Source organism: Sus scrofa, chromosome 13 (genome assembly GCF_000003025.6).
Source record: "Sus scrofa isolate TJ Tabasco breed Duroc chromosome 13, Sscrofa11.1, whole genome shotgun sequence".
Classification (NCBI taxonomy): domain Eukaryota; kingdom Metazoa; phylum Chordata; class Mammalia; order Artiodactyla; family Suidae; genus Sus; species Sus scrofa.
This window is the reverse complement of record NC_010455.5, coordinates 124,873,842-124,900,888: the sequence shown is the minus strand read 5'-3', so window position 1 is coordinate 124,900,888 and position 27,047 is coordinate 124,873,842. Positions and strand designations below refer to the sequence as shown.

The window sequence follows — 27,047 nt, the reverse complement described above, 5'->3', positions numbered from 1 at the left end:
CTGGGCTGCAGATGACGCGCTGCGGCCAGACCGAGAATGGATGAAAAATAGACGGCGGCCAACAGCACAGCCAGAATCCCCCACGCTCCGACAGCTCCGTGGAGGGGTGGGGTGTCGGCGAGGGCGCGCTCGCGCGGGGGAGCGGGGCCTTTAGCCTGTGAAACCGCTTGCCCAGCCTCCGCGCGCACTTCAGGCTCCAATTGCGGTTGAACGGCCGCTGGTGGAAGCCTTCGGTAGTTGCTGGCCCAGACGCCAGTTGGGGGAGACGCGTCTCTGAGGCTCAGAGTCACCGAGGCCTCAGCTGCCCTCTGCGACGCCGCAGGGGGCTTCGGAGATGGTAGATGTGGTTTAGGTTGATTGCTTGGGGACTGGGTGTTGCCTCTGGTCCAGGTAGCCTAAGGCCCTGCTCTAATCTCTTAAACCTTCAGGTCTGGTGCCCCTGGTCTGGGAAAAGAAGACCTGCAGACACTGCCCGCTGGAAAGAGCCGCTGCTGGGAGTGGGTAAGAAAGTTCCCTCCCCATTCTGCCTCAGCCTGGACCGCTGGAGCAGGGTCGTTGGCTGCAGACCATGTCACAGCTCAGACTCCCACAGCAGTAGCTTCTGAAGCTCTGCTCTCATTGTCACCACCTGTGTCTGGCTTGGAGAGGCGGAAGGTTGACTATGAAGGAGCTTTGAAGGGATTCCTGCTCAGGCCGGCCAGTTGCCTTTCTTGGTGTCCGTCTGTTGTTGCCCAGCTAGAGACCACAAAAGCTTGACCTTCGGAACACCTGGGATGTGAGTGACACTGATTAATCAGTGGTTTAATCAACAGAGGCAGGTGTCTTACCTACCTACTTCATCCCCTCACTACCTCTTAACCTGGGCTTCTCACCAGCTCAAAGTTTTCTCATTACAGCCGATGTGATTTTGGAGTCTCCTTTAAGGTCCCGTTCCTCAAAGGTGGTCCAGAAAATCGCACCACTTCCCAGCTTCCTGGAAAAACGTAAGTTCCAACCAGGACCAGCTTCATAGAGGGCTACCTGGTGCAGTCACAGGGCTCCACTCTCAGAAGGACACCTTGCTCAGAGCACCCCTGTGCTTGTTTTAATGCTCTGTGGTAGAAATCGTAAAGTTTTTTTGTTTTTTGTTTTTTTCCCTTAAGGCTGCAGGTGAGACATATGGAAGTTCCCAGGCTACAGGTCAATCAGAACTGTGCCATAGCCACCGGCCTCCATAGCAACGCCAGAGCCAAGCCTCATCTGCTTCCTACAGCACAGCTCATGGCAATGCCGGATCTTTAACCCACTGAGCAAGGCCAGGGATTGAGCCCACATCCTCATGGATACTAGTTGGGTTCGGTTCTGATGAGCCACAACGGGAACACCTGAAATCCTAAAGTTCTTAATTTTTGAACAAAGGGCCTCATATTTTCATTTTTCACTGGGCTTGGCAAATTATACACCAACTCTCCTCTTTTCCAAAAGGCTTTCTTTGATGACATTCAGTTATATAAAAATATAATTATGAGTTGTTTTCTAGCCCTCTCAGTAGCTACTAAGATGTCAAGAGACAGAGGAGGAATGATTCTATTGACTAAAGTCAGAGTTGTTGGAATCTTGAGAACTTTGTGATCCAGTGCTCACTCCCTCCTCCTCCTTGTATTTTTAGGGCTTTTGAAGGATGTGCAGAATGTGAATGTGCCAAGCCTCTGAAGGCAGCAATGTTTGGCTCCTTGCCTAAGACGAGAGGAAGATGAGGAATCAGCTAATCCTGTATTAATGGGTGTTCTGGGACAGCTTTTACAGGTGCCCTGGAAGGGCTGATGCAGGTGAGTGGGGGGATGCAGAGAACAGAGGCTGCATTGTTTGACATGATTCAGAGGAAGTAAGAGACTTGGAGAAGGAGGTTCTAAATCTGTCCTGTTCCGTTGTGTAGCCACAAACTACAAGGGGCCATTGAGCACTTGAAGTGTGGCTGTCTGAAATACATGTTCTAAATGTACACACCAGATTTCAGAGACTTACTTTTTAGCGTAAAATGTTCTATTTTTGAAAATTAACTGTGCGTTGAAATATTTTTGATATATTAAGCATTAAAATTCATGTGTTCATTTTTACTTTTTAATATGACTATTGTAGATTTTTAAATTTTATATGTGCTCACATTATGTTTCTAGCCTAAAGATTTGGAGTGTTAGAAACTGCTTATTTTAAAAGTTTAGAAAATGTTGCCTCTCCTCAAAAACTCACATTACCCTTCACCTTCCAGAGAGTAATAGTACCCTTACCCACCATTGCTCTTATCACCCACCTTACTAACCCTGTAACTAAAGGCCCTAACATTTAAAGAAGTTGAGCCTAACCACAAGTGGTCTAGAATTGCAGAATTATAGTCACATTTACAGGAAAGAAAGGCTCAAATTTCTATCAGCTGTTGCCAGTAGAATCAATTCAGGTGATGGTGGAGCTATTTATGCTACTTTGGCTGTTTAATTGTTCAGATTGGCAGAGAGGAACATATTGAGAGACTGCAGAGAAGGTAAGGAAGAAATAAGCAAGGGAGGATGGCCACCTCACCAACCTTGGCTCCAAGTCGTTATATTGTTAATAAGTTGTGAGATTACAGCAGCCATGGCCTAACTTCTTTTGGTCAGTCACACCACCTTAAAAAGTAACTGGCTTCATTTAAGAATTTCCTGGTGCTATAGTCTGAAGCGTAGATAAGAATGGAAAGTAATCTGTAAATTAAGCTCTCACTTGAGCAGCTTCCTCTGGTTATAAAATGTACAACAGGCAGACTCTAGTCAATGTATGAATGGCTCTTAAAAGCAGTGTGGTGTGAGTGAAGATGTTAGCTCTCAACAGATGTGTATGAGATGCTGGTCTTAACCCATTCTTTCTAGAGGTTCTCATTCCCTGGAAAGCAGCTCCAAAGGTGTATGTAAGAGAACTAAGTTAGATGTCTATCAGATAGATGTATACTAAGAAGAGTTAGCTTGTTCTTATCCTGATGTTTGACTTTTGGCAGTGAAGGTATCTTGACCTATAATTTTCTTTGTTATAAATTTTTAACTAAAAATTCAGTATTTTCAGTGGACATAGGATTATTCAGATTATGTGCTTAATTGAGCTTTGGTAGTTTCTGCCTTGTAAGGACTTTATTTCATCTTTTTTTAATTTATGGGATTGTATTGTTTATGATACTGTCTTATCCTTTTAATGTCCTGGGACCTGTAGTGATGTCCCCTTTTTCATTCCACACATTGGTAATTTGTGCCTTCTCTCTCTTATTAGTCAGGCTAGAGCATTCTGATATTATTGACATTGTGGGCTGAATAATCCTTGGTTGTGTGACACTTGCCCTTTTAGGATGTAGGATGTTTAGCAGCATTCCTGGCCACTACTTGCTGATGCCAGTAGCACGGTACTCCCTTCCCTGACCCTACCCATATGGTGACAAACATATCCTGACATTGCCAAATGTCTCCTCAGGGGCAAAATGCCTCTGGTTGAGAACTGCTACTTTAGTGGTTTTTTCAAAGTGATCCAAAAAAGAAAAAAGTATATCTTTAATGTTTTGCTTTAATACAATTAATAATTATAACTATTATGTAACTTATTATAACTATTTTGGGATATCTTCCCTTTTTTGTGTGTGTAGTTGCAAGTTTTGTTTGGTGTCATAGTCTTTCTGTTGGAGGAAAGTTTTTTTAACCTTTGTTATCTGTTGATATTTTCTTCATATCTGACATTCATTTTTACTGGGCATGGTATTCTCAGTTAATAGTATTTTTTCCTTCAGTGTTTTAAAGATGTCAGGCCATTGCATTCTGGGTTGCATGGTTTCTAAGTCCCCCAGTGTAATTCTTAGTTTTGTTCCTCAGTAATGTATCTTTTTTCTATGGCCACCTTTAATATTTTCTTTTTAACTTTGATTTTTCAGCAGTTTGACTATGATGTGTCAGGGTATGTATTTTTTTATATTTATCCTGCGTGAAAATCTTTGATATCCCAGGATCTGTGGTTTGGTATATTTTGTTATTGGGGGAAGATTCAGCCTTTCTTTCTTCAAATATTTCTTCTGCTATTCTCTTCTTCTAAAATTCTAAAGCCCTGCTGAAATTTCCTATCTGTTCAGGTCATGTTTTCCACTAGAACTTTAAGTATGTATGATTAATATAGTAAAGTTATTTTAAATTTCCTCTCTCATTGGTCTAACACTTAGGTTCTCTCTGAGTCTGTCTGTGAATTGCTTTCACTCTTGACATTGTTTTGTTTTGTTTTTCCTATGTCTCATATGCCAGGCATCTTGTGTAGGAAAGTAAAGATTGTGGTAAAGAGAATGTATGCCTCAAAATAAGCAGGTTTCTTCTGCTAGGTCAGTAATGTGGTGTGTTGAATGTGTTGAATTGATCTAACTGGTAGTTAAGTTGGATTTGGATTTTATTGTTCCACCTTCAGTATATGACTACTTTTTATTTTCTCTAGGGTTATTTTATGCTTAGGGTGTTGTTGCCTGGATAATCAGAGGGATTTCCTCAATGTTCCTGTTTCACTCTCAGCTTCTAGCCTTTCCCGTGAACATTCGTCTCAAAGGGATCTCTCTCCATGTTTTTGCTTTTACCTTTGCTGGTTGCCTGGTGCTTGCTAGCTTGGGAGTGGGGGCCAGAGATCTCTTGGTCCTTCTGGTCCAGCCTTTCTTAGGCAAGCCTTGTCTTCTTGGGCCTTGAAAGAGGGGGCTTTCTCAGACCTTTAGTCTCTCTGTGGCAGAGAACATTTCTGCCTTGTGTCTTTGATAGGTCTTGAGAAGACAAGAGTCTCCTGACCCTCTGCCAGTGCAGGAGCCCTCTAATTTTATTGGCATGGGGTCCTGGGCTAAGACCGTTTCCTGTTGTTGCTTACCCAGAGGTAGGAGTTATTTGTCCTCCCCTTCTTCTGCTCTTACTCAGTATCAAAGGTGCTTCATACACACCCTGGAGGAAATAGAGTTTGCTGTCCCTTCTTCCCCAGTGGCTTAAAGCTGTCATTTATAGGTAGAGGAGTGTCTGGGAAGTACTTGTGCCTTCCCCGCAGTGGGAGCTTACTCTTCCTCCAACAGGCCTTCACTTCCAAGAGAGACTCTCTGGTCTCTGGTTTTGCCCTAAATCTTTCTCATCAGGACCCGGTAGAGAAGAGACTGAAATTCTAGCAAACTCACTTTTTGGCTGAAGCTCCCAGGGGTTCTAGATTCTCAAGCTAGTCTACATTTGGCCTTTAGCAATCTATTAACAATTTTAGCTGAATTCTTCTCACCTTGTGTTGTGTTTAATGTCTATTCTTCTGTGCCCACATCCTATTGGTCCTTAGTGGGGGTCAGTCTTTCCCTGAATTTCAGGCTACTGGATTAGTCTTCAGCACTAGCTGGGGCGACCAACCATCCCAGATTGTCTGAGACTGAGGAGTTTCCCAGGACCTGAGACCTTTTAGTACTAAACCCAGAAAAGTCCACTTGGTCATCCTAACCTCAGCTCTCTGATGAGTTCAAGAAAGGTTATTTTGTAGTTTTTCTGGTTGTTAAGGTGAGAGCTTGCTCTTTCTACATCTCTCCATCTTTCACAGAAGCCAAATTTCTGAAATACTGATACATGTTGACTCTAAACAAAAATAGTTCTTGAGAGGGAGTTCCCATCATGGTTCAGCAGTTAACGAACCTGACTAGCATCCTTGAGGATGTGGGTTCAATCTCTGGCCTCCCTCAGTCGGTTAAGGATCCGGTGTTGCCGTGAGCTGTGGTGAAGATCTCAGACACGGCTCGGATCCTGAGTTGCTGTAGTGTAGGCCGTCAGCTACAGCTCTGATTGGACCCCTAGCCTGGTAACCTCCATATGCTACAGGTGTGGCCCTAAAAAAAAAAAAAAACAAAAAGAAAGAAAGAAAGAAAAAAAAAAAAAACTTCTTTGAGGTAGTAAGAAGTCATGTGGGAAACATGTTTCTTACTAAGGCAAAAGGGGTTCTTGTGAAATCTTCCCTAAACTTGAGAATAAGAAAAATGAGTTTAGTCTCTGTGGGTGAGGAAAAAGACTGAAAACAGTGATAAGCTTTCTGCAAGAATACTGACTGTCTTGGGTAAACAGTATGTGTGCATGCACCTGCATATGTAACTTTGCTCTCAGATGTCTGAGGATACATTTAATTTACTTTGCTGTGGGTGGGATGTCTGGTCTTGTATATTTTGTTTCAGGTATTGTGGGAGCCAGGAGTGTTTCTGACCTCTATGGCCAGCATCCATGGTTATGCTGTACATAGCCTCAAGGCAGTGCTCTTTATTTTGTGTAATAAGGAAGGCTCTATCATTTTCTCAATTTCTCTTATCAGTATCCTTAGCTGTTCAGGATAAATAACTCATGCCTCTTGATGAGCTTCAAAGCTGTGTATGTGACATATTCCTATTAAGTGATTGAGATAGTTTGATTCGTCTAGCAAAAACAGCACAGAAATCATAAGACTAGAAGCATGTATAATCTCAACAGTTATGGGGTTTATATGGCTCTAGATACAATAAATAATGGCTAAGACTTGTATAAGTTTATTGTATCTCAGGAATTACTCTAAGAGTTTTACATTAATTAACACACTGAATCCTCATACAGATAAATTTCATAATTATAACTTCATAACTATAATGCCAGCTATTACTTTCCACATATTACACATTAGTAAAATGAGGAACAAGGAGGTTTAATAGTGTTTTCTTTTTTTTTTTTTAATTTTCCCATTGTATAGCAAGGGGATCAAGTTATCCTTACATGTATACATTTTTTTTCCCACCCTTTGTTCTGTTGCAATATAAGTATCTAGACATAGTTCTCAATGCTACTCAGCAGGATCTCACTGTGAATCCATTCCAAGTTGTATCCGATAACCCCAAGCTCCTGATCCCTCCCACTCCCTCCCTCTCCCCCCGGGGGGGGGTCACAACTCTTTTCTCCAAGTTCATGATTTTCTTTTCTGAGGAGATGTTCATTTGTGCTGGATATTAGATTCCAGTTATAAGTGATATCATATGGTATTTGTCTTTGTCTTTCTGGCTCATTTCACTCAGCATGAGAGTCTCTAGTTCCATCCATGTTGCTATAAATGGCATTATGTCATTCTTTTTGATGGCTGAGTAGTATTCCATTGTGTATATATACCACATCTTCCTAATCTGATCATCTGTTGATGGGCATTTGGGTTGTTTCCATGTCTTGGCTATTGTGAATAGTGCTGCAATGAACATGAGGATGCATGTGTCTCTTTTAAGTAGAGTTTTGTCCGGATAGATGCCCAAGAGTGGGATTGCGGGGTCATATGGAAGTTCTATGTATAGATTTCTAAGGTATCTCCAAACTGTTCTCCATGGTGGCTGTACCAGTTTACATTCCCACTTAATAGTGTTTTCAAGGTCACACTGATAGCTAGTGGTGGCATTGGGACTTGAACCCATGCAGTCTGTTTCTAGAGTTCTTTTAACCACGACGACAGTGGTCAAAGACACATAAAAACAAGAAAACAAACAAAACCCACAAACAAATGAACCACACTGAAGAAAAACAAACATGTAGATACAGAGAACAGAGGAGTGGTTACAAGAGAGGTGGGGAAGGGAGGAATGGTGAAATGGGTAAAAGAGGTCAACTGTATGGTGCCAGGTGGGAATTAACTTTTCATGGTGAGCAAGCTGTAGTCTATACAGAAGCTGAAATACAATTTTGTACACATGAAACCTACATTATATTATAAACCAGTGTTACCTCAATCATTGTTTAAGTGATTAAGACACAGAGGAAATAAATATTTCAACCTGCAGGAGGGTATATGGGAGTGGGAGTTGTGTATATGTGAAAAAAGGCTTTTAAATAACATCTTGCTTTTAGGTTATGTACCAAACAGAGATGTGCAGAAAACTAAAAGAGGACGTGCTAAGAAAAAGGATTCAGAAAATGTGCAGTGATGCCTTGGACTCACTACGAGTCACTGGAGTATGAATTACACAGATGTGATCAAATACTGGATGAAAACTTCACGTGACACAGATAACCTGGTAATAGTGGAAATGTGGAAAAAACAGCTTACAGGAAGATTGCTACTTCATTGTCTAGTATTTTCTGTACAAAATACTTGAATACTTTCAGTTTCTAAACTGAAGATGACTCAGAAGCCACTTGCCATACAGAAAAAAAATTGAGGCTGACAAATTATTAGTGTCATTTTATGAGGAAATGTGAATGATATGTATAAAGAACTTTGAAAGTGACAAGGACATTGGCAGCTAACATGAAGCATCATAAGATTCACAAATGACTAGAAAATCCCACAACCTTCCAAAATAGTTCTTGTGACCTAGAGGATGCTTAGGAGAGTAGGACAGTCAGAAGGTATAGCCGTAACTTTGGATGAATCTGTAGCAGAGACCCTGACTTCTTTGCAAGAGTAGGGCGCTTTGAGGACTTGTGATTGGTTTTCAGGCCAAGTGATTATTCCAACAAAATATAGTTTGTAACTATGGATGGGAGGCTTTTCACCTAGCCTGAGAAAATCAGTAATATCCTTTTTATACCTGACTGGGTGACCCAGATGCCTTATATGGCTCTCAAGTGGAACTCATTTATATATGACCCTGACATTCTCACAGAGGCAGAAAGTGATGGTATTTGCGTCTTTACCTCTTGGGAGTAGGAACCTCCCCCTTTCTTTTAACTTAGGGGAAAAAAAAAAAAAAAAAAGCTTTAAGTTTTTATATGGTACATGTTTTCGTTAAAAGTGTTAGTTGTTTTGCAGTTTTGCAGGTATTTTTACATTGGGAATGAAGAATTAAGGCTGTAAATAGAGATAGCATCAAATCTCTGAGGTTTTTTTTTTTTTTTTTTCGTCTTTTGTCTTTTGTCCTTTTAGGGCCGCACCCACAGCATATGGAGGTTCCCAGACTAGGGGTCTAATTGTAACTGTAGCCACAGGCCTCTGCCACAGCCACAGCAACACAGGATCCAAGCCGCATCTGCGACCTACACCACAGCTCATGGCAACGTCAGATCCTTCACCCACTAAGCGAGGCGAGGGATCGAACCCCCCATCTCATGGTTACTAGTCGGATTCGTTTCTGCTGAGCCACGACAGGAGCTCCAAATCTCTGAATTTTAAACAACTTTTTAAATGGAGCTTTCAGAAATGTAGATATTTTTTTTAACTTTGAAAGCTAATTTTGAGGGTTAATTACATTGGGAACTAAAGTTGAAGTTATATCTTACAACTTTAATAACTTTTTACCCTTTCTACTTTGGGAATTGATTTTAAATAAGGGTGGCAGGATGGTGGTGGTGGGTAAGATACATTCAGTGGCATTTGACCTACATGACTGAATGGAAGGACAGCCAGTGATCTCACTGTGCATTCAAATATAAACATATCATTTGATGATTACGCTTGTGTAATCATCACTGAGATCAAGAGGTAGAAAATTGCTTGCATTCCAGGAAGTTTCTGCATGTTGCTTCCAAATTTCAGCCCTTCTCCCTCCCACATGTGACCACTCTCTTGACCTGTATAATAATTCCTTTTTTTAAACTAGCAGTTAAAGTATGGCCTGGCATCAGGATCATCTGGGAATTTGTTAGAAATGCAAATTCTGGGGCCCTTCCCCAGACTTAATGCACTTAAACATTTTCTGTAGGATGCATATTTATGTGATTAAAGTGCAAAGCAGTGTCTTCTCAAACTTTAGCATGTATCATAATAACCCGGGGGCCTATTAATGCACAGGTCCTAAGAGCTACACTTCGAGTTTCTGATGACCTATTTGTCATCTGAAATTTGTTGTCTGTTTTATTCAGTACTTCTTTTTCCTATATGTTGGGCCTGTTTGGCTCTGTGTTAGCATTGCCTTTGAAAGCTTTTTTTGTAGGAATAATTGTGAGGTCTGTAATGAAAATACCTTGCTCCAAGGAGTATTTGGATTTGCTTCTACCAGGCACCTCTGGGCACAGCCAGTCTGGGACCAGCTCTTCAAAGTTTGCTATTTCCTGGATAACTCAAGGGATTGTTATTCTGTTTTAATTCTCTTCAGATTATTCTAATTCTTGTTCACCTTCACTCGGAGATCCTGGAACTGATATTGTTGTAGCAAAGGATCTCCTATCCGACTCCCCAACTTGCATAGACCCAGAATTTTGTTTTCTGTCCCCTTTTGCACCCTGAAAGGCCATCCGTAAGGAGATTCTTATTTTCTGGGATTATCTCCAGGCATGTTGACTTCTCTAGATTCTTGGCTGCACTTTACTTTTGCCTGAGAATTCCTTACTATTTTATCAACTCTTTGATGCTTTTAAAAAGATTACTTCAAATATATTTTATCCAGGTTTTTAGTTGTTTTCAGCAGTAGGACTGATGTGAACAACCTAAGCTACTGTTAGCAGAAATGGGAAATCTGGAAAATGCATTACTAGTGCACAACAGTTTTTCAAAATATTGTGCTTTTTCAAAACATTAAAAATACATGGATGTTGATATCCTTAAGAAAAAAATTCTGTCTTTAGCTTACAACTTTACCCAGACATGGGACCCACAAAAGCACTCCTTGGGAACAGATTGCCAGAGTTGCATATTTGTGACCTTTAACCAGTCCAAGATGTTATATTTTATTAGAGGCTTCCAAGGTACACATTCCACAATTTCAGAAAGCCTCGTAAAATGCAGAGATGTGCCTAGTTCAGGATTCAGTTTGTGACACGTTCTATGATGTTTAATTTTTCTCTAGCTTTAACCAGTTTGGGGACATGAAATTCAAGAAGCATAAATGGTGTACACACCATTTATGCAAATGGTGTACAGGAAGGTTTCTTTCTGGGGTAGCATATAGAGTGCCCTAAACTATTTATGTCAAGTTCTAAGCAGTTGATGGATAATATTTTAACTACCCCCCCCAAAAAAAAAGTATATCACATCATCTTTTTTTCCCATGTCAGGTTGATCCCTTGGAGTAGGCAAGATGCTCAAAAAGAAAATATCCCTTCCCAGCCTGTTCCTGAAGAGTCAGAACACATTCTTTCTGGTCAAGGATGAGTCTGTTTTACTTATCTTTAGTTCTTTTGAAGGGTATTGGAAATGGAAGTACACTACTCCTACACTTCATTTGGAAGATAAACTGGTAGGCTTTTCAGAAGTCAGAGGTTGTTAGGATTTGGTGAGGCACATCCTCTTGAGTACTCTAATGAGGGCTTAACAGTGAGGATTTAAAGCAATCCCTATAGGCTAGGCTTGGGGTAGGAGTGAACAAACTCTGACAGCTATTTCTAGGGTCTCTTAAGGATGCTTGACAGTTACTTGATGAATGCCAGGATTCATGTGAAGGTGGCAAGGGTTGATTGTGTTAGAGCCCATGCTCCCCAGAAGCTCGGGGGTGTAGATAAATGTCAGAATTTAACTCTGATGGTAGCAAGAATTAGCTTATCTCAGATGAAGGCTATTACTCAACTAGTTAGAGCCTTAAGGTAGTAGAGCAGGTGCTGCTTCCCAGTGCCTTTTCTTTTCTCTCCCTGAGATGTGCACTGAATTCGTGCACTTATGGGACTGGAGCAGGATCGGAGTCCCACCAGAGCAGAGGAACACTGAGTCCTCTCAATCTGTGTTTCTCTTTATCAGTTTAGAGGGCAATGTCATTGATAGGTAAACCAATAAACCTGTACTCTAGCTGCCTTGTTACTGGACCTAAAGTTCATGTTTTGAATACAGACTTTCACATTGAACGAAGAATATAGGAAGTCTCCAGCTCAGGGCCACAAATAATATTTCTTTCCAGCCACAGAACTTTTTACATTGCAAGTCATGACCCACCACTATCTACCCCTTAGTTAACTGTTGTCTAGACCAACAGGTTTGACTCCAGACCAATATGATGCCGTCAGTGTTTTCATATAAGTCATCACTGAAAAATAGAAATATTGATTTTACAAATAATAAACTTCTTTAATACAAATTCCCACTTTATACAAGGTATGGAGAACCAGGACCATGTGAAATCCCTTTAGTTTAGCCACTTCCTTATGGATATATCTCATTGAATCCCATGTGTTTTGGGAGTTGTCTAGGATATGGTTATTTTCCCCATTTAATAGCACATGGTCCTTCCTTCCCAGATATAATATAGTATTAAGGACAAATGGTTTTAGACCACTGCTGCTGCATATACAGTAATTGTATCACAGATCACTGAGGTTACGTCATCAATTTGAACTTTGGAGATTATATAGTGAATTCTCTTTCTGAGCCTAATAAGGATTTTGAGGAGACATTTAGTGGCTCCCAGTGCTAGTCTGGTTAGTCGCAAATAGCAACTCCCACTGTATTCCTCAGGCAGCCATTGGTGTGCATGTGGTCCTCATGTCCAGTTAGCTGGGATAGTTAGGAATGGCTCTACACTTTACCAAAACCCTTAATATGGGTGTTATAGGATAGGACCTTTTTAAACATCCTTGATGTTACAAGTACTAGTGCCTATTCTGTTCAGTTCGGCCCCAGGGGAAGCATATATAGATAGGATTGGAGGCTATGCTTAGGACAGGAATGGCAGGGACCAAGAAGTGTCTCAGGGTTTGAGGGAATGGGTCATTTCTCTGATAGCTGCAGTTAAGTGGCAGCTACATCTAACCCTGTTCAGGCTAATAGAGATTTCATAAGTCTAAAGTACCCCCATCCCCATGTATATTTTCTTTCATAACTCCAGTAGGGCCTCTGTTATCACGTTTAAACTTAGCCTTTGCATAAGCTATCCAGGTTCTGAAATTTGCCTGGTTTTACTTGGTACCATGATTTCCTGTCTTCAGTTGTTCTGGAATGAAGTATGTATCTTCACAGTTAGGATCTGTCTTCTATATATGCACCTATTGACTAATTTGGTGACTTGGCAAACAGCCAAATATATATAGTTGAGTCTTTTCTTGAGAAAAGTCAATTATTAAGGGTATTCTCATTTACCTGAGATGTCTGGTGCAATCATTTCAAGGGAGAACTGCTATGTTAACCAGTATTGTTGAACCAGAATGAGGACCTCTAGCTTACTGGCTGTAAAAACTTTGTGTAAATTGATGTCATGGCCAAACCTAAAATTTATCTTCAGTGTGGGTACCAGATATCTCTTTGAATTTCTTCCCAAGTTTCAATGCAGAGTTAGCTCCAGCCCAAAGCTATATGTCATTGGCATTGAGCTTTTGGGCAACCAGAGCCCAAGCCCTAGAGGAAAGGACTCTCCTATTCACTGCCTTTACTGGGAACTGATACCTGGCATAGTACACATGTCTGTCCTGCTGCACACCTTTGTCTTACTACATTAGTTTTCACTGAGAAGACTTTCAAGCAAGAATGACCTCAAGCCAGTGCAGCCATTGTTTCCAAGGAAGGGGATGGTACTCTTATTGGGATTGGCGGCAGCTCAGTTTCTTCCCTTGTATCCTTCCTAGCTTTTTCTGAGTGGTTGGATCCAATTAGCCAGTCATAGGAATTGTGGTAGAAAGAATGGTGAAATCATATGCTAGGAATAGATCACAGTTAGCTAGATGCTTTCTGTAACTAATTGAAATGATTTGGTCAGCCTAGGATGAACTGTGATAGGTAGCTTTTTGTGTGTTTTGTGGGAGAAGAGGGGATGATGGAGCAGAGTTAGTAGTATGTCTTTCCTATCTGTGTTACCCATTCAATATTTCCAGGCCTATCTGCTGTTAGCTCTCTTAGCCTATAGACTGCTGCAGGGGTACCTGTGGCTTGCTTTCCATGAAACTTTTTTTTTAATTTATTTAAAAAAATTTTTTGTCTTCTCTAGGGCCATACCTGCGGCATATGGAAGTTCCCAGGCTAGGGGTCTAATTGGAGCTGTAGCCACAGGCCTATGCCAGAGCCACAGAAACACCAGATCCAAGACACATCTGTGACCTACAACACAGCTCACAGCAACACCAGATCCTTAACCCACTGAGCAAGGCCAGAGATTGAACCCGCAACCTCATGGTTCCTAGTCAGGTTTGTTAACCACTGAGCCATGATGGGAACTCCCTATTTTTTAAATTTTTAAATGATTTTATTTTTTCCATTATGGTTGGTTTACAGTGTTCTGTTTCTGCTGTACAGCAAAGTGACCTAGTCATACACATATACATATATTCTTTTTCTCACATTATCCTCTATCATGTTCCATCACAAATGACTAGATAGAGTTCCCTGTGCTGTATAGCAGGATCTCATTGCTTATCCATTCCAAATGCAATAGTTTGCATCTGCTGTCAGCAGACTCCCAGACCATCACACTCCCTCCCCCTTGACAACCACAAGTCTGTTCTCCAAGTGCATGAGTTTCTTTTCTGTAGAAAGGTTCATTTGTGCCATATGTCACATTTCAGATATAAGTGATATTATATGGTATTTGTCTTTCTGACTGACTTCACTTAGTATGAGAGTCTCTTGTTCCATTCATGTTGCCACAAATGGCATTACTTTGTTCTTTTTATGGCTGAGTAGTATTCCATTGTGGATATGTACCACATCTTCTTAATCCATTCATCTGTTGATGGACATTTAGGTTGTTTCCATGTTTTGGCTATTGTGAATAGGGCTGCAACCAACATAGGGGTACATGTATCTTTTTCAATGGAAGTTTTCTCCAGATATATGTCCAAGAGTGGGATTTCTGGGTCATATGGTACTTCTATATTTAGTTTTCTGAGGTACCTCCACACTGTTTTCCACAGTGATGGTACCAATTTACATTCCCACCAATGGCACAGGAGGGTTCCCTTTTCTCCACACCCTCTCCAGAATTTGTTATTTTTTGACTTATTAATGATGGCTATTCTGACTGGTGTGATGTGGTACCTCATTGTAGTTTTGGTTTTCATTTCTCTTGTAATTAGTGATGTTGAACATTTTTTCATGTGCTTGTTGGCCATCTGTGTATCTTCTTTGGAGAAATGTGTATTCAGGTCTTCTGCCCATTTTCAGTTGGGTTTGTTTTTGTTTTTGTTTTTCTGTTGAGTTATATAAGTTGTTTGCATATTTTAGAGATTAAGCCCTTGTCAGTTGCGTCATTTGAAACTATTTTCTCCCATTATGTAGGTTATCTTTTTTTTATGGTTTCCTTTGCTGTGCAAAAGCTTTTAAGTTTGATTAGGTCCCTTTCGTTTATTTTTGTTTTTATTTCTATTGTCTTGGGAGATTGACCTACAAAAACGTTTGTACAGTTGATGTCAGAAAATGTCTTGCCTATGTTCTCTTCTAGGAGTTTTATGGTATCTTGTCTTATGTTTAAGTTTTTAAGCCATTTTGAGTTTATTTTTGTGCATGGTGTGAGGGTGTGTTCCAGTTTCATTGACTTATATGCAGCTGTCTAGTTTTCCCAGCACCATTTGTTGAGAAAACTTTTCCCATTTTATGTTCTTGCCTCCTTTGTTGAAGATCAATTGACCCTAGGTTTCTGGGTTCTCTATTCTGTTCCATTGGTCTGTATGTCTTTTTTGGTACTAGTACCACACTGTATTGATTACTGTAGCTTTGTAATATTGTCTGAAGTCTTGGCGAGGTATGCCTTCTGCTTGGTTTTTGTTCCTCAGGATTGCTTTGGAAATTCTGGGTCTTTTGTGGTTACATATAAATTTTTGGATTGTTTGTTCTAGTTTTGTGAAAAATGTGGGTAATTTGATAGGGTTTGCATTGAATCTGTAGATTTCTTTGAGTAGTATGACCATTTTAATGATATTAATTTTTCCAATCTAGGAGAATGGAATATCTTTCCATTTCTTTGAATCCTCTCTAATTGCCTTGATTAATGTTTCATAGTTCTAAGCATATAAGTCTTTCACCTCCTTAGTCAGATTTATTCCTAGGTACTTAATTTTTTTGACTGCACTTTTAAAAGGTATATTATTTTTATATTCCTTTTGTAGTAATTCATTGTTTGTATACAGAAATGCAACTTATTTCTGAATATTAATCTTGTATCCTGCTCCTTTGCTGAATTTGTTGATCAGTTTAAGTAGTTTTTGTGTTGCAGTCCTTAGAGTTTTGTCTATAATATCATGTCATCTGCAGAGAGTGACAGTTTTACCTCTTCTCTTCCAATTTTGATACTTTTTATTTCTTTTGTCTGATTGCTGTGGCTAGGGCTTCCAATACTATGTTCAATAAAAGGGTGAGAGTGGGCATCCTTGTCTTGTTCCAAATTTTAGCAGAAAGGCTTTCAGCTTTTCTCCATTGAGTATTTTATTTACTGTGGGTTGGTCATAAATAGCTTTTATTATGTTAAGGTATGTTCCCTCTATACCCACTTTGGTAAGAGTGTTTATCATGAATGGATGTTAGACTTTGTCAAATGCTTTTTCTGCATCTATTGAGATGATCATGTGTTTTTTTATTTTTTTGCTAAAATATAGTATATGACATTGATTAATTTTCATGCATTGAACCATCATTGTGAACCTGGGATGAATCCCACCTGGTTGTGGTGTATGATCTTTTTTATATGTTGTTGGATTCCGTTGGCTAAAATTTTGTTGAGAATTTTTGTGTCTATATTCATCAAAGATATTGGCCTATAATTTTTCGATAGTGTCTTTGTCTAGTTTTGGTATTAGAGTGATGGTGGCTTCATAAAATGTCTTTGGGAGTGTTCCTTCTTCTTCAGCCTTTTGGAAAAGTTTAAGAAGGATAGGTATAAGTTCTTCGTATGTTTGGTAGAATTCACCTGTGAAGCCATCTGGTCCTGAAATTTTGTTTGTAAGGAGTGTTTTTATTAAATATTTATTTTCATTTCTACTGATTGGTCTGTTCAATTGATCTGTTTCATCACAATTCATTTTTGGTGGGCTCTATGTCTTTAGAAAGCCATCCATTTCTTCCAGGTTGTCAAATTTGTTGGCATATAATTGTTCATAGTATTCTTATTTTTTTTTTTTATTTCTGTAGTATCCATTAAGATTTCTCCTTTTTCATTTTTTATTTTGTTTGAGTTCTTTCTTTCCTTGGTGAGTCGGCCAGAGGTTTGTCAGTTTTATTTACCCTTTCAAAAGAACCAGCTCTTGGTTTTATTGATTTTTTTCTATTGTTTTTTGAATCTCTATTTTATTGATTTCTTCTTTGATCTTATTCTTTCTTTCCTTCTGCTGACTTTAGGTTTTATTTGTTTTTCTAATTCTTTTTGGTGGTGGGTTAAGTTGTTGATTTGAGATTTTTCTTCTTTTCTGAGGAAGGCCTGTATCACCATGAACTTCCCTCTAAGTACTGCCTTTGTGGCATCCCATAGATTTTGAATGGTTGTTTTCATTACAATTTGTTTTAAGGTATTTTTTAATTTCAGTTTTGAGTTCCTCATTGACCAGTTGGATTTTTAGTACCATGTTGCTTAGTTTCCATGTAGTTTCATGGCACTGTGGTCAAAGATACTTGAAATAATTTTTATACTCTTAAGTTTGTTGAGGTTAGTTTTGTGCACCAGTATGTGGTCAGTCCTTGAGAATGTTCCATGGGCAGTTGAAAAAAGTGTGTATTCTGATTTTTTTTTGGACATAATGTCCTGAAAAATGTCAAGTAATTCTTAAGCTTTCTATTGTGTCATTTAGGATCTCTGTTGCCTTATTGATTTTTTGTCTAGAGAATCTGTCCATTGATGTGAGTGGGGTGTTAAAGTCTCCTACTATTATTGTATTCTCATTAGTTTCTCCTTTTATGTATGTATTTGTTGTATGTATTTGGGTGCTCCTATAATAGGGGCATATACATTGATAAGTGTAATAACCTCTTCTTGAATTGTTCCTTTTATCATTAAATAGAGTTCTTTATCTTTATGGCCTTCATTTAAAAATTTATTTTGTCTAATATGAATATTGTAACTGCTGCCTTCCTGTCTTTTCCATTGGCATGAAATATCTTTTCCCATCCCCTCACTTTCAGTTTATGTGTCCTTTGCCTTAAGGTGAGTCTCTTGTAGAAAAAGCATATTGTAGGCTCTTGTTTTTTTTATCCAATCTGCCACTCTGTGTTTTTTGATTGGAGCCTTCAGTCCATTGACATTTAGGGAAACTACTCATAAATATGTCTTTGTTGCCATTTTAAACCTTGTTTTCCAGTTGATTCTATGTTTCTCCTATGTTCCTTTCTTTTATTGGTTGGAGGATTTCCTTTTATTTTATGCTTGTGTCCTTTTTCTTTTTTGTGAATATAATGTTTGTTTTTGATTTACGGTTGCCCTGTTTTTCAAGTATGTTAACCCCTTCCTATATCTGCTTGCTTTAGCCTGATAATCATATAAGCTCAAACACATTCTAAAAAAAGTCTAGATTTTCTTACTTTCCTTCCCCACATTTTATGATTTTGAAGTCCTTTTTTTAACATCTTCATCATGTTTGTCCTTTTACTGTTTCTTGTGTTTATCATCACTCTTACTTACAATAGGTTTTTTGGGTTTTTTTTTTTTTTTCCTTTTAGATCTGTATACAGGCTTATTTAAGATATGCTTTCCAATTGTGATTTCCTCCTCTTTATTCTTACTTCTCTTTTATTTAGAGAATCCCTTTCAGTATTTTCTTTTAGAATGGATTTAGTATTGCTGTACTCTTTTAGTTTTTGTTTGTTGGGGAAATTATTTATTTCTCCTTCTATTTTAAATGATATTCTTGCTGGGTAGAGTATTCTAGGCTGCAAATTTTTCCCTTTTAGAACTTTGACTATATCTTGTCACTCTCTTCTGGCCTGTAGTGTTTCTGTAGAGAAATCAGCTGATAGCCTTATGGGGTTCCCTTATAATTAATGCTTTGTTTTTCTCTTGCTGCCTTTAGAATCCTCTCTTTAACTTTGCCATTTTGTTATTATATGTCTTGGTTTGGGCCTGTTTGGGTTCAGCTTGTTTGGGGCCTTCTGTGTTTCCTGTATCTTTAGATTTGAAAGTTTTCAGCCATAATTTCTTCAAATATATTTTCAATCCCTTTTTCTTTTTTTTCTCCTTCTGAAATCCCTATTATGCATAGATTGGTCTGCTTTATATTATCCCATAGATCTCTTATATTGCTTTCATGTTTTTTCATTTGCTTTTCTGTCTGCTGTCTTGATTGGATGACTTCCATTATTCTATTTTCCAAGTCACTAATTTGTTCCTCTGCATTACTCATTTTGCTCGTTAGTGCCTTTAACTCAGCTTCCACCTCTGCAAATGAATTTTCTAGTTTTTCTTGGCTCCTCCTTATATTTTCTAGTTCCTTTCTAAAGTAATCTGCATTACTATTTATATCTACTCTTAATTCCTTCATATTCATCCTTAATTCCTTCAGTATTTTCACTATTTCTTTTTTGAACTCAGTGTGTATTAGACTGCAGAGGTCTGTTTCATTGTTTGCTCCTTCAGGTGAATTCTCCTGTTCTTTTAACGGGGAATGGTTCCTGAGTTTCTTCATTTTGCGTATTTTTTTATTTTTCTGTGGGTTTAGGGAAACCAACTACTGTAATCTTGAAGGGCTGTTTCTATGCAAGAGTGCCCCTTTGTATTTTGTGGGGGCTTACTATTTATTTTTGGTGTGGGAGTTTGGATATTTGCTATCTCTTTCTTCAGTGTGATCAGGCTGTTATCCCACTGATAGGGTGCTGAGTGTGTTTCCAGGGAGAGGGAGGCAATGGGTAGGGCTAGTAGTCAGTGCCTAGTTGCTGGGCTCTTGACAGTAGCAAGGACCTGTGGGAAGGTGGCTAAGGCTACTCCTAGTTGCAAGGCCCTAGGAAGTAATGAGCCTCAGGTAGACATAGACAGTGCTTAGGGTTTTTGGCAGTGGCATCAGCAGGGCATGTGAGTTCCCAGGGGAGTTAGAGCAGCAACGGGTGGTGCTCAGTTGCACTGCCCTCCTCTGTGGTATCCTCTAAGGTGATTGGGACCACAAGTGGTGTCTGTTCATGGACCCCTAGTGGTGGTGGGCCACGCCCACCTCTGGAGTCAGAGGTAACTATGGTGGCCACCTATAGACCACACAAGAAGTTCACTGTCTGCTTAGCCCATGCAGGAGAGGCTGTGCAGGCTGTTCCTAGTTTCAGCGTCCTGGGGAGTGACAGGGATCAGGCTGGTGTAGGTGGTACCTAGAGCATTTGGCAGTGGCAGCAGCTGGGCAGTTACATTTCCAGGGGAGTGAGGGCAACAACGGGTGGTGCTTGGTTGCAGTACCCTCTTCTCTGTCAACCTCTGAGGTGCCTGTGGTTGCTGGTGGTCCCTGTTAACAGACCCATAGTGGTGGTGGGCCCCACCCACCTCTGATGTCTGAGATGACTGCTGTGGTTTACCCCCATCACCTGTGGACCATGCAAGAGGTGTCATGTTATGTTTAGCTACCCCCTGCTCTTGGCCCACACAAGAGTTACCTGACCACCGGTAGCCCACAGAAGAGGCATCCTGTTGCCCATAGCCTGCACAAGTGGCACCTAGTCATCTGCAGCCTGTGCCAGAGGTGCCCTGCCCTCTGCGAGTCCATGTTCACATGCAAGGAACAGATTCTTATGGCGGTCTGCCCCACCTCTCTCGCTCTCTGTAACAATGGCATTTCCCGCAGGTCCAGACCTCTTTCTAGGTTCCCTTGGCTGTGGCACTCAGCTCCCCAGCACCCTGGCACACTGCTACCTAGCCCCTCAGGCTGTCTCCACACAGCCAACACTAGTCCTGTACCCAGAACTGACCTCTGGAGCCTGAGTCTCAGCACCCAGCCCCCGCTTAAGCATCTCAGGCTGTAACCACAGGGCGTGGTGCAGATGATCTGTGCAGCTCTCACTCTGCTTTTCCTTCCTCGGTCCAGCTGCTGCACTTTTCTCTGTGACTTTGAGATCCCTCTCTGTATTGGCTGATCTCCTGGTCAGTTAGGTGGCTTCCCAGGGTGTGGGTTCCTTTCCTTTTTAGCAGCTCCCTCTCAGGAGAGCTAGTCCCATCCAATTCCTTTTCTCTCTTTTTTTTCCTTTGTTCTACCCAGTAACATGGAGGGGTTTTTGCCTTTTTCGGAAGTTTAAGTTCTTCTTTTTTATTTATTTATTTACTCTTTTTTTTTTTTTGGTTTATTTTCTTCTGCCAGCATTCAACAGATGTTCTGTGCAAATTGTTCTACATGTAGATGATTTTTTTGGATGAGTTTGTGGGGGAATGTGAGTGCCACATCTTAGCTTTCACCATCTTGATCCTTCCCCTCCATGAAACATTTCTGTCACAACCACACCCCACTTTGTATCCTACTATACATACCCATTAGTCTGTTACTTGCACATAAAGCCTCCTCATAAATTCTTCCCGGTGGGAAATGTGTCCTAGTCTGAGGACAGTGGCCTCCCCTCTAGGGTATTTGTCTCAGAACTGTCTGAAGTTTGGATGTTAGGGTTGAAGAGTAGATGATGGCTGGCAATCTCTGTTAGTGTTCCTGGTATTTCTTTACCATAACAGTTATGAATTGCCCATCAATTAGGCCTTTTGTACCTCATCTTCTAATAGCCAGAGCAATGAGTCTTTGTACTGAGAACCTCTTCTTTTCTTTTTTACATTTTCCCCCAATTTCCTTTGGTTATTTTGAGAACTTAAATTCCTAAGTCATCTTCCTAAGTCATCTTTTCCAAAACTGCATATAGGAGAGACTGCTAGTTAACTACCCCTTTATTCTTTTTATCTTCTTCATCAATAGAACCGTGAATTTCATGGAGGTAGCAAAGTGCTCAGCCAAAAAACTACACTGTCCATATTCCACTACTGATAAGGATGACAGTGTGACACAGTTCTTGTCAATAAAGTGTAACTAAAGATGTCGAGGGGGGCTTCTACCCCTTAAAAAGGGGTAACCTCAGGGCATGTGCCCTTTTGCCCTAGTTTCTTGTCAATAAAGTATAACTAAAGGTGTTGAGGGGGGCTTCTGCCCCTTAAAAAGGGGTAACCTCAGGGCATGTGCCCTTTTGCCCTAGTTTCTCCCCCTTCTTTCTGTGTTCATCTTAGGAGATGCTAGACATAGAATAGACATGTAGCAACAAGATGACCATTGTGAGAAATGCCAAGAGACTAGCTGGGGTCACATCTGAAAAGGCTAGGTTAACAGGCAGACAGGCCCTCTGTCTATAATTTTTGCACACTCCCACCCTGCCACCCTAGGGCTGGGGGAAAGGTTCATATCTGCAGCTACTGGGTTTTAAAATAATAGTATTATGAATATACCATGAGATCATTTTACAGCACACTACCAATTGAAATGTACACATTTGTATTTAAAGTTTTACGGAGGTGAATTAGTTTTCTTTTTACATTCTTCTTTATTTTCAATCAGCTAATCCTGTTTTGTATTATTTGTAAAAGTGGAACACTGAATCACATTTAAGATCTCCAGATATAAAGGATTATTACAGTAACTTAAATTTCCCAAAAGGTCATGTATTAAGAATTGTGCCTTACGGAGTTTCCGTTGTGGCGCAGTGGTTAACGAATCCGACTGGGAACCATGAGGTTGCGGGTTTGGTCCCTGCCCTTGCTCAGTGGGTTAACGATCTGGCGTTGCCGTGAGCTGTGGTGTAGGTTGCAGACGCGGCTCGGATCCTGCGTTGCTGTGGCTCTGGCATAGGCTGGCGGCTACAGCTCTGATTAGACCCCTAGCCTGGGAACCTCCATATGCTGTGGGAGCAGCCCAAAGAAATAGCAAAAAGACAAAAAAAAAAAAGAAAAAAAAAAAAAGAATTGTGGTTACAAAATTGTATTTATAAATATCTCCATTTATAGAAAGAAAATTTCTGTGTGCACATATGTATTATCTAGAAGAGTATTATATCAGGTTGTTATTTTCTTTCTAGCTAAGTGGGATAATAGATTTTCAGTGTTCTATTTAATTTTTCTGTAATGAGTTTTGTGATAAGAATACTTTTTTAAAGATTAAAAAAACTTCCTCATGATGGATAGCAAGAGAAGCAGAAGAGTGTTATAGAGAAATGAACAGCAGGAACAAGGCAGGGGCTGCAGGAACCAAGGGGAACTACTTTTGTTGCTAAGGCACTGTCATAGCTGCTGGATGACTCAGATAACTGTGGACTCAAGAACTGCTCCTGAGCTGCTGGGGGATCTGAATGGCGATGAGCCCTGGCTTTTATGCTAGGGAGGCTCTTCCCTATTTGCTCTTACTTCTTATTTCCTCATGTTCTCTTTCCCCATGCTATGTTAACATGTCTCTCTGATCCTTAAAAATTGTACTTTTATTTATTCAATAAACATGAGAATCCAGGCGATAGGCCAAATCCATCCATATGTGATGCTGAGGATATACCAGTGAGCCAAACAGACCTTCATGGAATTAGCATCAATAGTAGGGGAGATAGGTTGTAATCACTGGATCATATATATGCATAGATTTGGAGAGAATGGGATAAGGACTGTGAAAGAAAAGAATAGGTTGCTGGGAAGTTGAGTTACTGGACAAAATGGGAAATAGGCATTACACACTCACTCAGTATGCCAATCAGAACTGAGTTTAAGCTAAGGACTGTAGGAGGGGCAAGAGTCAGGTAAGTGGCTGTCATGGTGGGAAAAGTATTTTCAGCAGAGGAAACAGCTTTGTGAAAGCCCTGAGCAGCAGTGAGCCTCATAGACCTAAGGAAGTGGAAGGACGGTAGCCGGAGCATGACTCCAGAGTTTGCAGAGGTAAGTAGAGGCCAAATCACATAGGGCTTTGTAAATTATGATAGAATTTTCTTTTTTTCCTAAGCAATAAAACCACTGAAAGCTTTTGAACTGAAAAATACCTTAATTGGATTAGTTTTGATGCTGGCTGTTGTATGACAAATGGATTGGAGGAAGAGACAAGAATAGGATGAGAAAAAAAACAGCAGATAGATTTTAAGTATCACAGTGGTCCATTAAGGAACAGTCACAGATTCAGTCATTTATGTTGCTACTTGGTTAAATAAGACAGTGTTCAAGAAGCAATTGTAGATGCTAGCCCAGAATTTGTAACCATAGCTAACTATTGTATTTAGCAGTCTCTGCTTTTGAATGGGCTGCCCATCTTCACTCTTCTTACAAGGGTCCCCATGTTTGCCATAGATAAAAATTCTGGACAGTGGTCATGTCTTGAGTTATAAAGTAAACTTTTTGCTTTGCCCAAAGAACTAATGTTATGAAAAGGACTGAACAAATGATGAGTACTTACTATGTACCAGGCGTTATAGTAGGTGCTGGCATAAGGAGTAAAAACAGTTGCTATCCTCAAGGAACTAATTAAATAGACTGGAGCAGATATTAAATCTTTCAGATATAATTACAGCCACTAAACAAAATTTAAAATAATTTTGTCCACGATCCCAGACTGAGGGCTACCTGATATGATTGCGCAATTGAAGTATTACACAAAAATGCCTGGCCAAGGAAGTTAATGGAGACTAAAACTCAGAATTTCCCTTGCCAAGCCATGCCCTTGTGTGGGACTTCATCTTCCCAAAGAAAAAGCATGTTTGTCTTTGTACCGTGTCAGCATCTCTTATTTTCTGACCTCAGAATTGAATGGGAGGCTCTACCTTATAAATGTGTAGCTGCCTTGAGTACAGAAATGTATGTTGAGGTGAATACCAAAGATATGAATGGGTGTAATTGTAGGCTTAGAAAAAAATGGGGGAAAAGGCCTAGGCATTGACATTTTTAGGACATTTAAAAAATGTATATTTCCTACTTCTGCAGGAATTAGAGCAATGTTAATAGACCTAGGACAAAGTAGACAACCCAATGGTGGGACAGTGGAGGAAAGACCTGGTTTGTGCAGTACAGGAGTGGTTGTACTGGGTTGAATGAACTTGTAGGCATCGCATTGGGAAAGCTGTGATGGAGGAAAAGGGTATCCATATATAAAACTATGTATTTTTATATCCCAAGCCTGGCTAATTGAACAAATATATACTCCCCTATCTTAAAATGTCAGACTCAGTTCCAAAAACATGGATTTTCATTTTATGGGAGAGGTCCTGCTTCTAGGAATAATCGTGCTAGAATAAATCCAGAAACAAAAAGCAAAGAACAAGGAGCATAGTATCTTGAAGTCATGGCTCTTCCCAACAGTTGTATTGTGTTGGGCAACTGAAGCAGACCTCTCTGAGTCTTAGTATTCATGAGAAAATTAGAGGCTGCTTCCCTTGGTTGTTATGAATCTTTAAAAGTATTGATTAAAAAACTAAACTGTGAGGCAATGAAAAGGGTAAGTTTTTCCTTAAATGCTGGGTTTGAGTGGCCTAGCTCTGGCTTGACAGAATCTCCACCTTGGAATTGTCTGTTTCTGAGTGGAGGGTTGGGCTTACCTGTCTTCCGGCTGCAGTAAGGGCTTTGGCTATACTCTGGCTTTGACAAAAGAAAAAAATTTAGTCATACAGACCCAAGATAGTAAATTTCCTGATTCAGACAGGTTATGTTCTGAGCCCAGGCCATTTGCCTTCTGATGGAATCTGTGGTCAATTAGGATCTTCTTTCCTTTTGATGAGACCCATGAAATTGAGGTTACTCTCAGGCACCAGCACCTTAACAGATGCGCTAGAGAGCGCCCTCCCCCTGGGCCACTGATTTGTTGGGCATCTGCACCTGCATGGGACAGGCCTACTGCTCCTCAGGCTCAGTGTCTCACTTGCCTTCTTTCTCTGGCATATTTTGAGCTAGTGGGGATCATAGAAAAGAGTGGCAAAGACAAGTAAGAGCATCATTAGCTTTTTCCCCCTCTAGTGGTCATTGATAAGGCCAAAATGAACTTTAATCCCTCTGTAACTTCTGACCAGAGAAGGAACCCTAAAAGGCATTTCAGTGCACCATCCTACATTTATGGGAAGATTGCCTTTCCCCTCTTTCCAGGTTTCTAAGACAAAAGAACGTTGTTTAGTCCATGCCCATTTGAAAGGATATTGAAGTTCAGTTTGTGTGAGGACACTACAAAGGTCAGCAAATTGACAAGGTGGTCCAGGTGATAAAATGTGTCATCCATATTTAAAAATATATAAATATAAATGGATATATTCATGTTTATTCATAAGCATATACAATGTCTTTATGAAGACCCTTGGAGAGATTTCCTTGTCTCCACATTAAATATAATTTTGCTCCTTCTGAATGGAAAAATCCCCTATTTTTTGGAAACCCCCATCTTATAACAGCAAGTTCCTCATTTTCATGGATTGTAATGATGCCCAGAGCACACAGATGACATAAAAATGGACATAAGATTTTAACAGCGCATATATACACACCAAAGATATAAAAATAGCTCTTAAACTTTTAAGAAGATATCTAGCCTTACTTGGAAATGCAAATTAAGATAACAGTGAAATACCATTTCTCATCTCTCAGAGAAAGTTGTATAATGTATCCCTAGAACATTTAGCTCTGGTGACCAGAGGGAAGTGATCTGCTGGGCCCCGTAGGATGTCTCCTACTTAAGCCACTTCCCCAAGATCAGAGAACATAACTGAACTACCTAATACTTAGAAGTAAAACAGAATGAGGCAAAATGAGGAGACAGAAGAATGTTCCAGACAAAGAAGATGAAACCCCAGAGATATAAACAGTCTATTCAGTAAGGGTTCAAAGTAATGTCATAAAGATAACACCAAACTCAGGAGAAGAAAGGATGGACACAAAATTTTTAGGAGTTAGAAAATATAAGAAACAGAGCTGAGGAATACAATAAGTGAAAAAATATACTAGAAAGTATCAACAGTAGATCAGATGGTAACAGAAGAATGCATCAGTGAATTGGAAGACGTAGTAGTCAATAATATCATCCAAGCTTAAGGGATAAAACCACAATGAGATATCACCTTATATCTTTCAAAAGGGCTGTTACCAAAAAGACAAGTGTTGACAGGGATGTGGACAAAAGGTAATCTTCATCCACTGTTGATGGGAATGAAAATTGGTGCAAACACCATGGAAAACAGTGTGGAGTTTCCTCAAAAAATTAAAAATAGAACTACCATATGTTCCAGCAATTTCTGAATATTTATCTGAAGAAAATGAAAATATTAGTTTGAAAAGATAAATGCACCCTAATGTTCATTGCAGCATTATTTAA

The 27,047-nt window shown here is 39.9% G+C and overlaps 1 long non-coding RNA gene across 4 annotated transcripts in view; it reads left to right on the top strand.

Annotated features, from left to right (window-relative positions):
* Positions 1–27,047, top strand: part of LOC100519216 — a 77,252-nt gene that overhangs the window by 931 nt on the left and 49,274 nt on the right. For 2 of the 4 annotated variants that reach the window (XR_002337793.1, XR_002337791.1), the window contains exons 2-3: positions 429–983; positions 1,649–1,808. This is a non-coding gene — a long non-coding RNA (uncharacterized LOC100519216). Of the gene's footprint in view, positions 1–428; positions 984–1,648; positions 1,809–7,874; positions 8,724–27,047 lie in introns of those variants that run through there. The other 2 variants (XR_002337792.1, XR_002337790.1) reach the window with 2 other exon arrangements.